Source organism: Canis lupus, chromosome 31 (genome assembly GCF_048164855.1).
Source record: "Canis lupus baileyi chromosome 31, mCanLup2.hap1, whole genome shotgun sequence".
In the NCBI taxonomy this organism is placed as follows: domain Eukaryota; kingdom Metazoa; phylum Chordata; class Mammalia; order Carnivora; family Canidae; genus Canis; species Canis lupus.
This window is the reverse complement of record NC_132868.1, coordinates 37028745-37042567: the sequence shown is the minus strand read 5'-3', so window position 1 is coordinate 37042567 and position 13823 is coordinate 37028745. Positions and strand designations below refer to the sequence as shown.

Genomic DNA, 13823 nt, shown 5'->3' with positions numbered 1-13823 from the left:
TTTTTGGCTCACCGTCGCTGGCTCCACCACCACCCCTTCTTAACTCTTGGTGATTTCAATATCCACTTTGACAATCCTCTATACACCCTGGTTTCTTGGTTTCCTGGTCTTGTCCAGTGGAATAGATTACCAGTTACTACTGTGCCTCCTTAATTCACAGCAGGTGGTTCTTCTATTTGCTCCGGGTAGGTCCTCTGCAACCTCACCACATAAAGGCCACTGCCCCCACCATTCCCTCCCTCTCCTGCATCACCAATGTCCCTCATCCCAGTGGAGGATGTCACTACATCCATGCTGCCATCTCTTGTCTTACGAACACGCACCTCGACCACCTCACCCTGTCTACCATTTTATTTATCTGCTCCCCTTCACAGAACAACTCCTCAGAGGGGATTATATATACTTCCCATCTTCAGTCCTCTCCCTCCTTGGTCTCTTGAACCAACTTGAATCAGGCTCTCATTCCCACCATAATAGCTATTGCTAAGAACAATGTGATCTTCATGCTGCTCAATGCAACGATGAGGTCTCTGGCTTCATACTCTGGACTCGGTCTTTAACACAGTTAATAACCTCTTCCCTCCTGAAATACTTTCTCAGCTCTGGAATATCCCTCACGTTCTCTCACGTCACTGGCCACTCCTTCTCGGTCTCCTTTGCCAAGTTCCTGGAGTGCCCAGCACTGGACAGTCCCTCCCTGAAAGATCTTCTCCACAACTGGGGCTCTAGAAACCATCTCTATACACTGAAATACTCACATTTGTAGCTCCGGCCCTAACCTCTTTCCCGAATGCCAGCGTTCTATGTCTAAGCTCCTACTTGATATCTTCATTTGGATGTGTGGTTGGCATCTCCAGCTCACCACGCTCAAAACTAAACCACTTTGCACCCCACCCACCATCCTACTTCATTACTGTATGTCCTGTGTCACTAAACAACCAACTCCATTCTTCCAGACCAGAAAATCTTATAGTTGCCTTTAAATTTTCTCTTTCACATGCCATATACAATCCATTGAGGGGCGGGTGTGGGGAGGAGGGGGGACTCTGTTTTTCCTAGCCTCACAATATATCCACAGTCTATGGATATAGAAGCCCAGGCCACAGCTTGCCTGGGATGAATGACACTTTTACAAACATATAGGTTATGGTACTTTTCTGCTCAAGTCCACAATGCTTTCCCCACTCACCGGAAGTGTCAAGCGTACTTAAAATTGCTAAAAAGCACTATGAATCTGACCTATCCTTTGCCCCCTCTCCAACCACTAATACCGCTTTTCTCACCTCATCTACTGTTTCCCTAGTTCATTTGCTTCACCACATTTCTCTTGCTTTATCCAGAACACTCTCAGAGCGTGCTCTTGTCTCAGGGTCTTAGACCTGGCTGCTTCCTCTGTCCGGAAATCTCTTCCCCCACACCTCTGCGTGACTTAGGTCCCTACACAAATATTCCTTTACTGTCAGAGGTATATCAGCTCTCTAATCACCCACTCATTTTCCGCTTTATTGCTTTTCATAGTACTTATCAGCATCTACTTTGTTCATTGGCCGATCTCCAGTACTTCGAAGAACAGCTGGCAAATAGTAGATGTAGTTATCGGACGAATTAATCAAGGAAGGAAAATAAACAATAACAGAGTTTTGGCATTGAAAAAAGTTACAGAGCTATATGGTCATTTGATTTCAATATCAAAACAAAAAGCTATGTCCACAGTTTTTTATCATAAAAGCATTGGTTTGCTCTCATGTAGAAAATAGAAAGCCCTATGGTTTTTTTTCCTGGAAGGCTATTGTGGATGGAAAACACCTGACTGTGATCCTGGCTGTACTTTTTCCACTAATCACCCTAACAGGCCAAGTCGCAGGGCTGGAGGAGAGACTGTCGTATAGAAGCTGGAGAAAAGCAGCATTTCCCGACTCTTAACGTTTATACGGATAAGGACCCAGCTTAAGCTACTGGTATTAGAGTTATTGGAATGGGAAGAGGATTTTGCATTTTGTTCCCTGGTCTAAATGTTTAAAAATGACATTTTTCCCCCTAAAACAAGAAATAAACAATGGGAAAAGTATCCCCCTGCCCAAGGCAGCTTCAAGAAAACCTCATGACATTTGGGACTTATCATTTGTCCAGGTGACGAGTTCTGAGGCTGGCCCGGGCGGGCTCGAACATCTGTATATACTCAGCGCCGCTGAATGTTGTTGCATGAAGTTTCATTTAGGAAATTGAAACACGCCTTCTGATGAATTTATTGTTTCACTCAGTCTTGTAAAGGGCACACCTTGTAGTTTCGATCTGTTCAATTATGTATTTTCCTGCTCACGTAATAAAAGAAACATATTTAAAAAATAAAGGAAGAAGATCATGAAATGACATCATGTGAAGCACTATAACAATGAAATGATTTTTTTGCTCCTTTCTTATTTTTTGTGTCTTTTCACAAATCTGTCCAAGTGAAGGATAGCGTGTAATTCCTGTTAAATAGCCAGGGTCAAGGTCTCAATCGACCTTTTCCAGGACCAAAGCCATTTGGGGATTCTGTGGTGCTAAGCTGCAGATTCCTGAAGGTCTTTACAAAAGATACAAGCCATTGGTTTCAGGTATAGATGAAGCATGTGAAACAGATGCTAAGGGATGCCCAAGGTGTTACTGCAAAATGAACTTTCCGTAATTTATGTGGAAAAGCATTTTAGAGTTGAGTTCTCTTTAACATGGAATATCCCCAGCCTGGATGTGTTTTCATCTTTCCATAAGCAACTAAGCCCAAGTTTTGTGACGACAACCATGCGATAGAGGGTCACGTGTCTGGTCCCCAGAGCTGTCATCCTGGTTTCTAGATCTCAAAGTTAATTTACCAGAGGCTGTCATAAAAACATGGATTAGCAGCATTACGCACGGTCTGACCAAATTTTTCAGTTCTACCCCCAGTGCTCCACGATCTCAGGTTATCTTGTATTACTAACCCCCCTTAGTAAGATAGGTGACCGTTGGAAGATGAGAGAATCTAGAACCAGAAGGCATTCTGGAGCAAGGAAGAATCAGCACAGCCTTCAGATGAACCCGAGGCTTTCGCCCCTTCTCCGTCCCTCTCCTGACGGCCGTTCATGATCGAAGGCCCAGAACCCGGAGCATGCCAAAGTCACCCCTAGTCCGAGGCAAAATGATCAGAAAGGGCAATAGAGTGAGTTTTCCGTACAGCTCCCTCAAAGACACCTGTATGTGGAGACGGCATGAGTGCCCCGCACAGTGACAGGATTTATATGCGAGAGCTGACGCTCCTAATACAGGCAGCTCTTCATCTTATTAAATGTTCTAGTTGGGGTGCAGGGGGTGGGGAGGAGCTGGCTTTTGAATTCTGGGGGTCTCCGGAGCTACAGTCTCCGATTACAGGGGGAGTCTGCCCCGAGGGCCTGTTACTGCCTTTCCTCTCACCTTCTTTCTTCTCTCCTCTGAATGGATAAAGAAGATGTGGTCTGTGTATACGATGGAATATTCCTCAGCCATTAGAAACGACGAATACCCACCATTTGCTTCAATGTGGATGGAACTGGAGGGTATGATGCTGAGTGAAGTAAGTCAATCGGAGAAGGACAAACATTATATGGTCTCATTCATTTGGGGAATATAAGAATTAGTGAAAGGGAATAAAGGGAAAGGAGAGAAAATGAGTGGGAAATATCAGAAAGGGAGACAGAACATAAAGACTCCTGACTCTGGGAAACAAACTAGGGGTGGTGGAAGGGGAGGAGGGCGGGGGGTGGGGGTGACTGGGTGATGGGCACTGAGGGGGGCACTTTATGGGATGAACACTGGGTGTTATGCTATATGTTGGCAAATTGAACTTCAATAAAAAAAATTAAATAAATACATAAATACATAAATAAATAAAAAGAATTTTTTTAATTTAAATTCAATTTGCCAACATATAGCAAAACACCCAGTGCTTACCACCTCATGTGCCTTCCTTCATGCCTGTCACCCGGTTACCCCACCCCCACCCACTTCCCTTCAGCAGCCCTCCATTTGTGTCTCAAGTCTTCAAATCTCCATTTAATTTCTTTATAATTGTCTCTTAGATTTAGGTGGAGATAACCTTTTTTATGACTACTTATTCCTTTTAATACTTCTCTCCTTGATAACCAACTTCTCATTTCTTTTGACTCAGCTATTTACTGTTTTCTTCTTTTTTGCCTTTCCCTTTTCTTTGGCAACTGGCCTTATTTCTATGTCTTTGTGACTTTAAATTCTTCTTGCTTTGTTCTTCTTCTTTGAATATTTATTTATATGATTAAACATCTGCCTACACTTTTGTATGTTATTTGTTCTTAACTTTTTCCTTTTTTATTGACATTTTATCTATATGCTTTACTCTGCACTTAGCTTCTTTTTTTACTCTTAATTTATTCTTGATTAGCTTTATTGGTTTTGTCTATTCTATGTCCTAATCAGTGTTTAATTATTCATTATAATTATTTTTCCATTATACGTAAAATTTTTCTCCCTAATTTTAATTTTAATTTAAAACTCATTCTGTTTAATCCTCTTATTTTATAAATGGGGAAGCTAAAATGCAAAGAGTTAGAAATAACTTGCTCAAGATCTTAGCATAGCAAGGGTAGAACTGAAATAAGAAGACTGTTCTTTAGGCTACTGGTCTAGTGCTCTTTCTACCAAACCGGTGCAGTAACAATGACTGTGCAAATAAGACCTTTTTTAAAATAAAGACCACTTGATTAGCACCTCTTCAAAGAGCATTTAGTTCCTGAGACATCAAGGTCAAGAAATGATTCAACATCAGGGATCACCCAGGGAGTGTGTGAAAATCAAGTGGAAAGGGCAAAGCTGAGAACTGGGACTTTATTCCTAAACTATTTGGAAGAACAGAACCTAAAGCCCCTATAATATGCGTTCCTAGGTAAACACAGCTCCCCAAGCCTCTGTGTTCTTATTTCTAACACGGGGATAATGCCCACCGTTGTGTTATGTTGATCACATCAGGCCATGAATGGAAAAGCTCCTTGTAAATTTTGTGTGTAGCTGTTCTTATAATGACCATAACATTCAAAAGAGAGGTTAGAGGAATCACTATGTAAAAGGAATACAATGGTATTACCTTTTAAATGTGTGTATCTATTTATTCAAAGAGGGAAAGAAGGGGGTGCCTGGGTGTTTCAGTCCGTTAAGTGTCCGACCTGAGTTCTGGTAGTGATCGCTTGAGCTCTGATAGTGATCTGGGGTCCTGGGATTGGGGCTCTGTGCACAGCGGGGAGTCTGCTTGTCTCTCTCCCTCTGCCCCTCCCTCTGTCCTTCCTCCTCTCCTCACTCCTGCTATCTGTCAAACAGATAAATAAAAGCTTTAAAAAAAAAAAAGTGCCTATGCCACTCAATACCCAAAATTATATGTTTTCCTTTTCCTCCTTCAAAACAAAATTACTTTGTATTGACTTTCTGTTGTTTTTTGAGCACCATCTGGTGCTCTTGGGTTTCTATTCCTGCATTATATGCATGCATTGGCCTGCTTCATTCCCTAAGCTTTGATGGTTAAGATAAATGAATAGAACTACCTTAGTAAGAGATAATTTATAAGAATGTCTGTCTTTAGACTCCCATTTAGCCTCACCAATCAAGCAGTGGCCTCTGTGGCAATTCCATAATTTCTTACTAATCTCTTTTGTACTCCTACATTCCTACAAACGTTCCAGCTACAATCTTCGTGGAAGTCAACAATGACAATCAGAAAAAAACATTACCTGGTATTTGAGATTTTTAAAATTTCATTACCCAATAAACTTTTCAAGCAGTGATCTTTTAGTGCCCTGGCATCTGAAACAGTTATCTCCTAGGCAGAGCTGGCTCTGCAGCAGCAAATTAATGGATTAAAATGCTAAGTGAATTCTTACTGGCAAGCAATCTGTGAGTAAAGACAATGGATTAGTCAGGCTGGGTGTTAAGTGATGAGGACAAAGGATCACATTCTAGCGTTAGGCCTCCTCTTGGGGCAGGGAGTGGGGGGCTATAATCCTCAGAAATGATCTAGACTCTTACCTGTGGGACCACTCAGACCATCTCTTTGCCCTTTAGTGTGAAGCCATCATCGAGAAATCTCTCTCTTATCCCTGCCGTGATCTTACATGTCTCAAAAGGGCAAAATTGCATACCTGCAAGGAACTTAGAGCCTCACCCTTCAGAGACCATAACGGAGTGGCTCAAGGTGGCCTGAAAGGCTGCAGCAGCAATGGAAGGAGAAGGCTCATCTCCACTCCAAGGACAGCACTCTCTCTTGTCCACCAGGATGTGTTCCTGACCCTCTTCACCCTTCATCCATCAGTGGCAAAATAAAGGCAAAGGCTTTGTTGTGTGGCCAACAGAGCCCACCTGTAAGGAGGATTGGCTACAATCTGGCAGTTGGGTCAGGGTAAGAGAGATGGGGGCCTGTGCTCTTGCTGTAGCAAAGCAGAGCGATTTCCCCCTTCATGTCAGCATAGGCCACCTGAGGAGAGTTTTAGAGCAGAGAAGAAAGGTCAGAGGAAAGGCAGTAACAGGCCCTTGGGGCAGACTCCCCCTGTAATCGGAGACTGTAGCCACCACAAAGGAGGGCTCCATTCTGAGGCTGCCTTGAACATCACTGGAGGCCCACAGGAGTCCTCCTATGGGAAACTGAGTCCTCTGCTGCACAGAGTCACTGAGGCACCAACCTTCAATTTTGATATGCTCGTTCGAGTCACTGAAGAAAAATAAAAACTGTTTCCTCTTCCCATCAATCACCAAAAAGTGCTTCACCAAATCCATTTGCCTTGCTCAAAGAAAGAGGTGATTTCAAGTTGCAAGGGAGAGAGATTCTATTTGCTTTTATGTTTGCTGGTCTTGCCACTGTCTCTCAAATGTCTCTGAAAAAATGCCAGAGGCCCACATTTGGTGTAAGCACTGGGGATTTTCTCCAGGGATGGGGCAAATAAGTGGAAGCTGGCTGTGCCTCTTAGAGATCTGCAAGACAAAGGAGTACCTGGGTCAACATCTTGCCCACCAGCAAATTGCACCATCTGCTTGTGACAGTACATTCCTAGAACTCCTCTGTGTCTGGTAAACAGCTGTCATGAGAACCATTTCTCCCTGACACTAGTCCTTTTATTGGTGACCTATTGGTCAACAACACAGAGGAACATTGTTTGTTAAACCTCAATGATGACCTCATGATCTTTACTCCCACTTTTTTATGTCAACCTCATAAGCCTCCCGTAGCACCTCACAAATTAGCAGCAAATGGTATTGAAGGCAATGATAGAAAATATTACAAGCACTGTCTGTAAATGATTAACCCTGAACACTGAAGAGACACAAACTCAAAACAGAAAGATGCCCTGCAGAGTGTTGTGGCCATTTAGGCATCCTTGATTGAAAACTGGTTAGGAACAGAGAATTTTAATAGACTTCATTTAAACTGAGATGACTTAAAAATCACAAACAAAACTTTTCTGCATGCAGAGGCACCATTCAATTTAGACTGAATTACCCAATGATTAATTAATTTAGGACAGTGCTCACTGAAAAATTGCCATAGATGTGCAACTGTCAAAGGAATTTGACACAGATTGTCAAACCTTCGTGACATGAATGGCACAGATTCAGGGGGCTGCCCACTCAGCAGACCTCTTGCTCTTTTAATGAGAGCTGTCCTCATTGCCAAGTATCACGAGCTCCAGTTAAAAGAAAGAGCAAAAAGGTGGGAATGGTACCTAGACTTGTAGGAGCTACTGGGTAGCTTTTCATGTGTGACTCCCAGTGCGGGTCACTGTAAGGCTATTAAGGTCACTGCATCTATACAAGAAGTCTTAACAGTCATAACCCCAGCGACCAGGGCTACTTCCTCTGCCCTGCACTTGGTAGCCATAGGTCTGCCTTCGGGAGGAGTCAAGAGGTCCTCTGGGCATCTGGATTTGTCACCTTAGATTGTCTGAGTCTCTCCAGGTAACCACTGAGCTAGCCAGAAGAGTCCACTCATTCCTTCTGATCCATTATATAAATCCATTGAATTAACTCAATTATAGGCAATATTAAAGGAAGGAAAAGAAAAGGAATAAAGGAAGTAGGCCGATGCATTGGCTGCCACAGAACTGGCACCAACAATCTGCCAGGGTTCTTTCCTTTTAATCACAGCACAAGACACTATCCTTAAGCTCCTAGCAGTCTCCCCTAGCCATGGGTGTGGCTGGAGACAGAGATCATGACTGCACTTGGACCGTGACTTGATCTCCCTGGACCCCTGCCATGGTTCATTTCCAGGGGAAGTCCGAGAGATCATTTGAACCCCAGAGCATCCAAACAGGAACAATATACCAGCCTCAGCAGACCTTGCTGGAAACCTAGACTCCACTCTTTTTAGTGTTTTCCTTGTGGGTAGAACTAAATAAAAAAGTATGTTTTCCACCAAGTGGAACAATGGTTTTGCAGTTTAAACAACTGTCTACTCCTGCCCTTAATGATCAAGAATCTGGTTATTAATTGCTGAATAAGTTAGGCCATTCGGCACCAACCATTCACTGTGGCATAGATCACATGATGACAACCCTTATAAGTAGCTTCCAGGCCACAGCAAAGATAGCAGGTCACAGCAAAAAGATCTGAAGCCAAAAATCTGAGTTCAAAAGAAACCCTAGCCCTACCTAATCATGCGATCTTGATCAAATTACTAAACTGCATTTGAATACCAGACTCATTGTTTATAAAATGAGAACAATAATAATACCTACTTCAGAGTGTATTGTGAAAACCCTGTACGATTATATTCATTATGAATGTGAAAGTTAATGAGATTATTAGTTATGTGAACCATCATTAATACAGAACTATACACAAATGAACAAGGTTCTAGTAATTTGTTTCAGAGCAACTACACTCAATCTCGCAGACTTGGACCTTTGGGGAGCTTTTATGTACTGCATGTGGGCACACCCAAATGAATGTGGATAAGAGATGCAGGAATTTTGCACTTCACATCACTTCATCTTAATTGTCATACTTATAAACCTCCTTCTTTTCTTGAAATAAAACTATAGGTTCCCTTAGAAGTAAATCCACATCCTCAACATTAGCAAGAAAGCAAGAGTCCACAAGGTTTGAGGTTGCGGGCACTCACAGGGCTGACTCGAGTCTCCCCAAATTCACCATCCTGTCATTGGTTCCCCAGCTGCCCCTTCTAGCCCTTCAGTGTGGGCATTAACCCATCCCTTAGTTCCTCTTGAAAGCTTTGCTAGAGGGATAGAGATGACAGAAGGAAAACACACAGTGAATAACATGCAAATAGATAATCTACATTACAAGTTGTGGTTCGTTTTCTGGAATCTATAGACCTAGAACCATTCTGAGACAAATACAAGGAAAAGAAAATGTGCTTAGTCAGTTCCTGCCTTTAAACTCCCCAGATTTTCTCCTCTTTCTTTTTTTCTTGGGTTTATCAATTCTGGAAGAACTCAAAACAAACAATCCACCCATTTACTTATGGCTTACATTTGCTCTGGGAACACAAATCCCCGGGCCTGGATGGTGAAATCATCTAGAATTGGGTAGTGACTACCCTCCTTATAAGAAAGTAGCCTCTCCAGGTTGTCACAGAACTTACATCTCTCTATTACTCTCTGAGGCTGAAGCCAAGTGTCAGATGCCATCTACTACAGTTTTTCCCATATGAAGCAGGAAATAAGATAGAATTTCACTCACAAAATCAGGAAAAGAAAAGCTAGGCAAAGAGACTTGTGTTTTAAGAAAATTAGACAAAGCCATAGTCCTTTGAAAAACTGAAGAATATGTCTAATTGATTAATACACAATATATATCTGTGTTGAAAGGATACAATGCATAGACATTTCCATTTACATTACTTGCCCCACCCTGTTAAGCACTTGTTTGCCAATCTTTTTTAAAAGTTCTGTTGACTCTGGCATTGTGTCTGTTTTTTTTTTTTCCAGCTGTTATTAGAACCTATAAGCACAAGTACCTACAAATTGTTCATTAAATATTTGTGACTGCTGTTACAGTGGTTGTTCACTCTTCTGATGTATTTATTAATGTGTCACCTCATCCCCCATAGGTTGTCATTTGAAAAACTTTGAGGTGCTCTCAAGATAGGTTCTAAAATTGGAACCAAATAATACCTATAAAAATGTAAATTCAAGGAAGACAAGAATCTCACCTGATTAGTTCACTGCTCCCTCCAGTACTGGCACATAAAAGATAGTCTATAAACTTTTCTTGAACAGCTTTGCCACTGATTAGCCATGGAAGCTTGGGATAGATTCTTCAATGCTCTGAGCCTTAGTCTTCTTGCCAGTAAATGAAAATAATGTCTCACTCAAATGATGTTACAGGGATGAAGTGATGATGTGTAAAATTTTGAGCTACGGTAGATGTTCAGTATTTTAGAAAGAGGGCTTAGGAATCTGGTTAATGATTACTTTTCTAGTTCCTAGTTCTTTTGTGAAGCTGCCTCTTGCCTTGCTGCCTATTTTCTCAAGGTTAAGGATAATATCAAGATCTTTTATTACCAGACATACACTGCAATAGAAGGATGATGCTAAGGTCCTGTGGGCTCTTTCAAGGCTTAAAGCTGCCCACCAGTAACCTCGCTGTGGGAAGGCCATACTAATTAATTAAATTTTCTTCCCTTTCTCTCTAAGTGGGCAAGAGATGATATTTTTAAACTGCTTCCTGGCTAATTCTAGTAGTCTATTCTAGTAATAGACTAATTCTAAGTATCCTTGATTAAACAGAGAATAAATATTTGTTTAAATAAATAAAATCTACAATATAAAACAGTTGTCATGTTTTGATCAGAGTCAGGAAATTCTTGAAATATCATCATCGTCCCTTGCAACCCAATGTCCTTACTGAAAATCTTCTAGGAAATGAAGGTGCCCTTTAATGAAATGTAGCATAGGTTCAGTAATAAATAATAATAATATTAATAATAATAGCAAATACTTATTATGGGCCTGGCAATGTTCCAAGCATCCCAGGTACATGTAATAACTTCTTTAATCCGGGATCCCTGGGTGGCGCAGCGGTTTAGCGCCTGCCTTTGGACCAGGGTGCGATCCTGGAGACCCGGGATCGAATCCCACATCGGGCTCTCGGTGCATGGAGCTTGCTTCTCCCTCTGCCTATGTCTCTGCCTCTCTCTCTCTCTCTCTGTGACTATCATAAATAAAAAAAAAATAACTTCTTTAATCCTTACCCATTCTATGAGAGAAACACTATTATGTGCATTTTATAGATGAGGAAACCATGACACAGAAAGTTTAAAAGAAACTTTCCCAAGATCACATATAGCTAGACATGATGAAACTGTGATTCAAACCTAGGCAGTCTACTCTTTTTTTTTTTTTAAATAGCAAATGAATTTTTATTAAATATTTTAAAAATACAGTAAATTTTACGGCAACTTATAAATTCTTAATAAAAAGGCACTTTGAACCGAGAAAACAATAAAACCAAAAATTCAATTCCTTTTTTTTTTTTTCCAAAAATTCAATTCCAAATGCAAAGCAGTTATACTTTGTTTAGGGGTAGTTCACATTAATGCATAATTTTTAATAAAAAGGTGATTGTTACAATCAAGCATATAACCACTCAGTAATACCTCAGTTCTGTTAAAAATGTTCTTTGAGAGAATCCAATTTAAACATCTTATACTTTTCTTCAGTGATTTTCTCCAGTGATAGAAGCACTCTTTAATGGAAAGCACTCAGGAAACTGTTCGATCATACCCAGATCATACTGGTCCCACAACACAGTTTTCCAAGGAAGCCCAGCTCCAATTTGTGAATTAGGCTCAGTTCATGTTTAACAATGAGGTGGTAACAAATGATAGAACTAGTCACTATCAAAAATTAACAACTTTAGGTATCTTTGTTTTGGGTTTCTGTGGTTTAGGCATATCCAAAATTTCTTCATAGTCCGCACTCATTCCCTTTTCCCAGCGACGAACTGTGACCATTCGATCTGAATTTTGACTCTCAGGGCAATCTTTCTTAAAGTGTTCCACGGAGCCACAAAGTCTACAGCAACCACCATCAGCATAGAGTTCTTTGGGATTATCAGGACAAGATCTGGACAGATGTCCCATTTCCCCACAAACAAAACATTTTGCAAAAGGAAATTCACCAAGAGCTGGGTCTACTTTGGCTTTGCATTTGGTTATTTCGTGCTCTGTGGACCCACAGCGATAACATATTCCAGTGCCCAAATCTTGATTCTCAAGGGCAGCTGGGCAATCTGCAATCCCATGGCCAGGTTTTCTACAATGGAAACATACCATTGCATTTTTCTTTGCTGCTTGTCTTTTCAGTCTTCTTCCTTCCCGTCGGCTATCTTTCTTTAAGGCAACCGCAATTTCTTCCCTTACCTCCTGACTGTCTGTTGCTATCATCTCTCCATTGTGAATCATCTGTGGATTCCTCTTAGGTATTCCATGAATCCATTTACATCTTCATTTAAATACTCCTTTTTCTTTTTGTCCTTTCTGTGTTTTGCTTTGGGAGCATCATTTTTCACAGAAAGCCTATTGGCTTCAAGTTGTTTACTCTTTGGTAGGTTTTGGCTTTCTCCCTCACAGGACCCCTTCTTCATGTCTTCCCATGATGTTGCAGCCAAAGGTCTCTTGGTACGCGTGGTGGTAACTTGTGCCCACCTGGTCATGATTTTATCAGTACCTTATCAAGCGTGTAGTAATCCTCCAGGGGCTAGGCAGTCTACTCTTGATGTAAGGTAGGAAGGGATTCTGGCAAATTGTGTATATTGCCTAATTATGAATTAATCAACAAATATAATACCCCCAGAAAAGCCTAAAGTTAATAAGTCAGTCCTTTAGGAGCACCTACCATGTGGGTGTACTGATTATATTTGGGGGGCTGGGAATACAGCAGTGAGCATGATAGACAGAGTCTGTCCCTTAAGGACTTTGTATTGTATTAGGGGAGAGACTAAAAATAAACATGGAAACAAATACATAAGGTGGGGTTAGGTATTAACAAATGCAATGAACAAATTATAATAGGGTAATTATGTTAATAAGGGAAAGCAGGGAAGATGCTATATTAGCTAGGGTGGTCAGGGAGGGGATGGGTGGAGGTAGATTGGAGGAGGAAGTAGGTGGAGGTGAGAGGGACATATCTGAATTGAGACTAAATTATGAGAAGGAGGCATCCATCCTGGAAAGACTGTTCCAGACAGAAAGGCGCTAGCTCAATGGTTTCAAGCAACTTGGTGGTTGCAGCAAAATGAACAAGTTGAAGGTGGAGGAGCAGATGTTAATAAATAAGCAAAGAATCAAATCATGCAGGCCTTTAAGGTAAGGTTAGGAGTTCTGATTTATTCTCCTTTAACTAGAAAGCAATTGGAGCATTTTAAACTGGGAAATGTATTCTGACTTTTTATTTTTTAAATATTGTTAAAGATTTCCTGACTGCCATAAGGAAGATGAACTGCAGAGGAGCAAGAATTGAGACAGGCAGAGCAGTTCAGAGGCTACTGCAATAGTCAAGGCAAGAGAGAGTGGCTCCTTAGACCAGAGTGATAGTGATAAAGATGGTGAGATGTGGTCAGTTTCAAGGCATATTTGGAAGGCATAGTGGGCAGAGCTCTCCAGTGAATTGGCCCCTGGAGCAATTTTGATGCCATTTACTGAACAAGAAAAGGCTTGTTGTGTAGCAAATTTAAAGATAAAGAAGTAGAGAAAGAGTTCTACTTACACAGGATTAACTTAAGACAAAAACTCATAGATATTTACATAGAGATGTTGAGTATTATCTGAAGTTTGGAAAGAGAAACAGATA

General features: G+C 41.2%; 1 pseudogene; it reads right to left on the bottom strand.

Annotated features, from left to right (window-relative positions):
• Positions 1 to 11521: 11521 nt before the first annotated feature.
• Positions 11522 to 13822, bottom strand: LOC140622461 (zinc finger CCHC domain-containing protein 9 pseudogene; annotated as a pseudogene).
• Between the last annotated feature and the right edge of the window lies 1 nt (position 13823).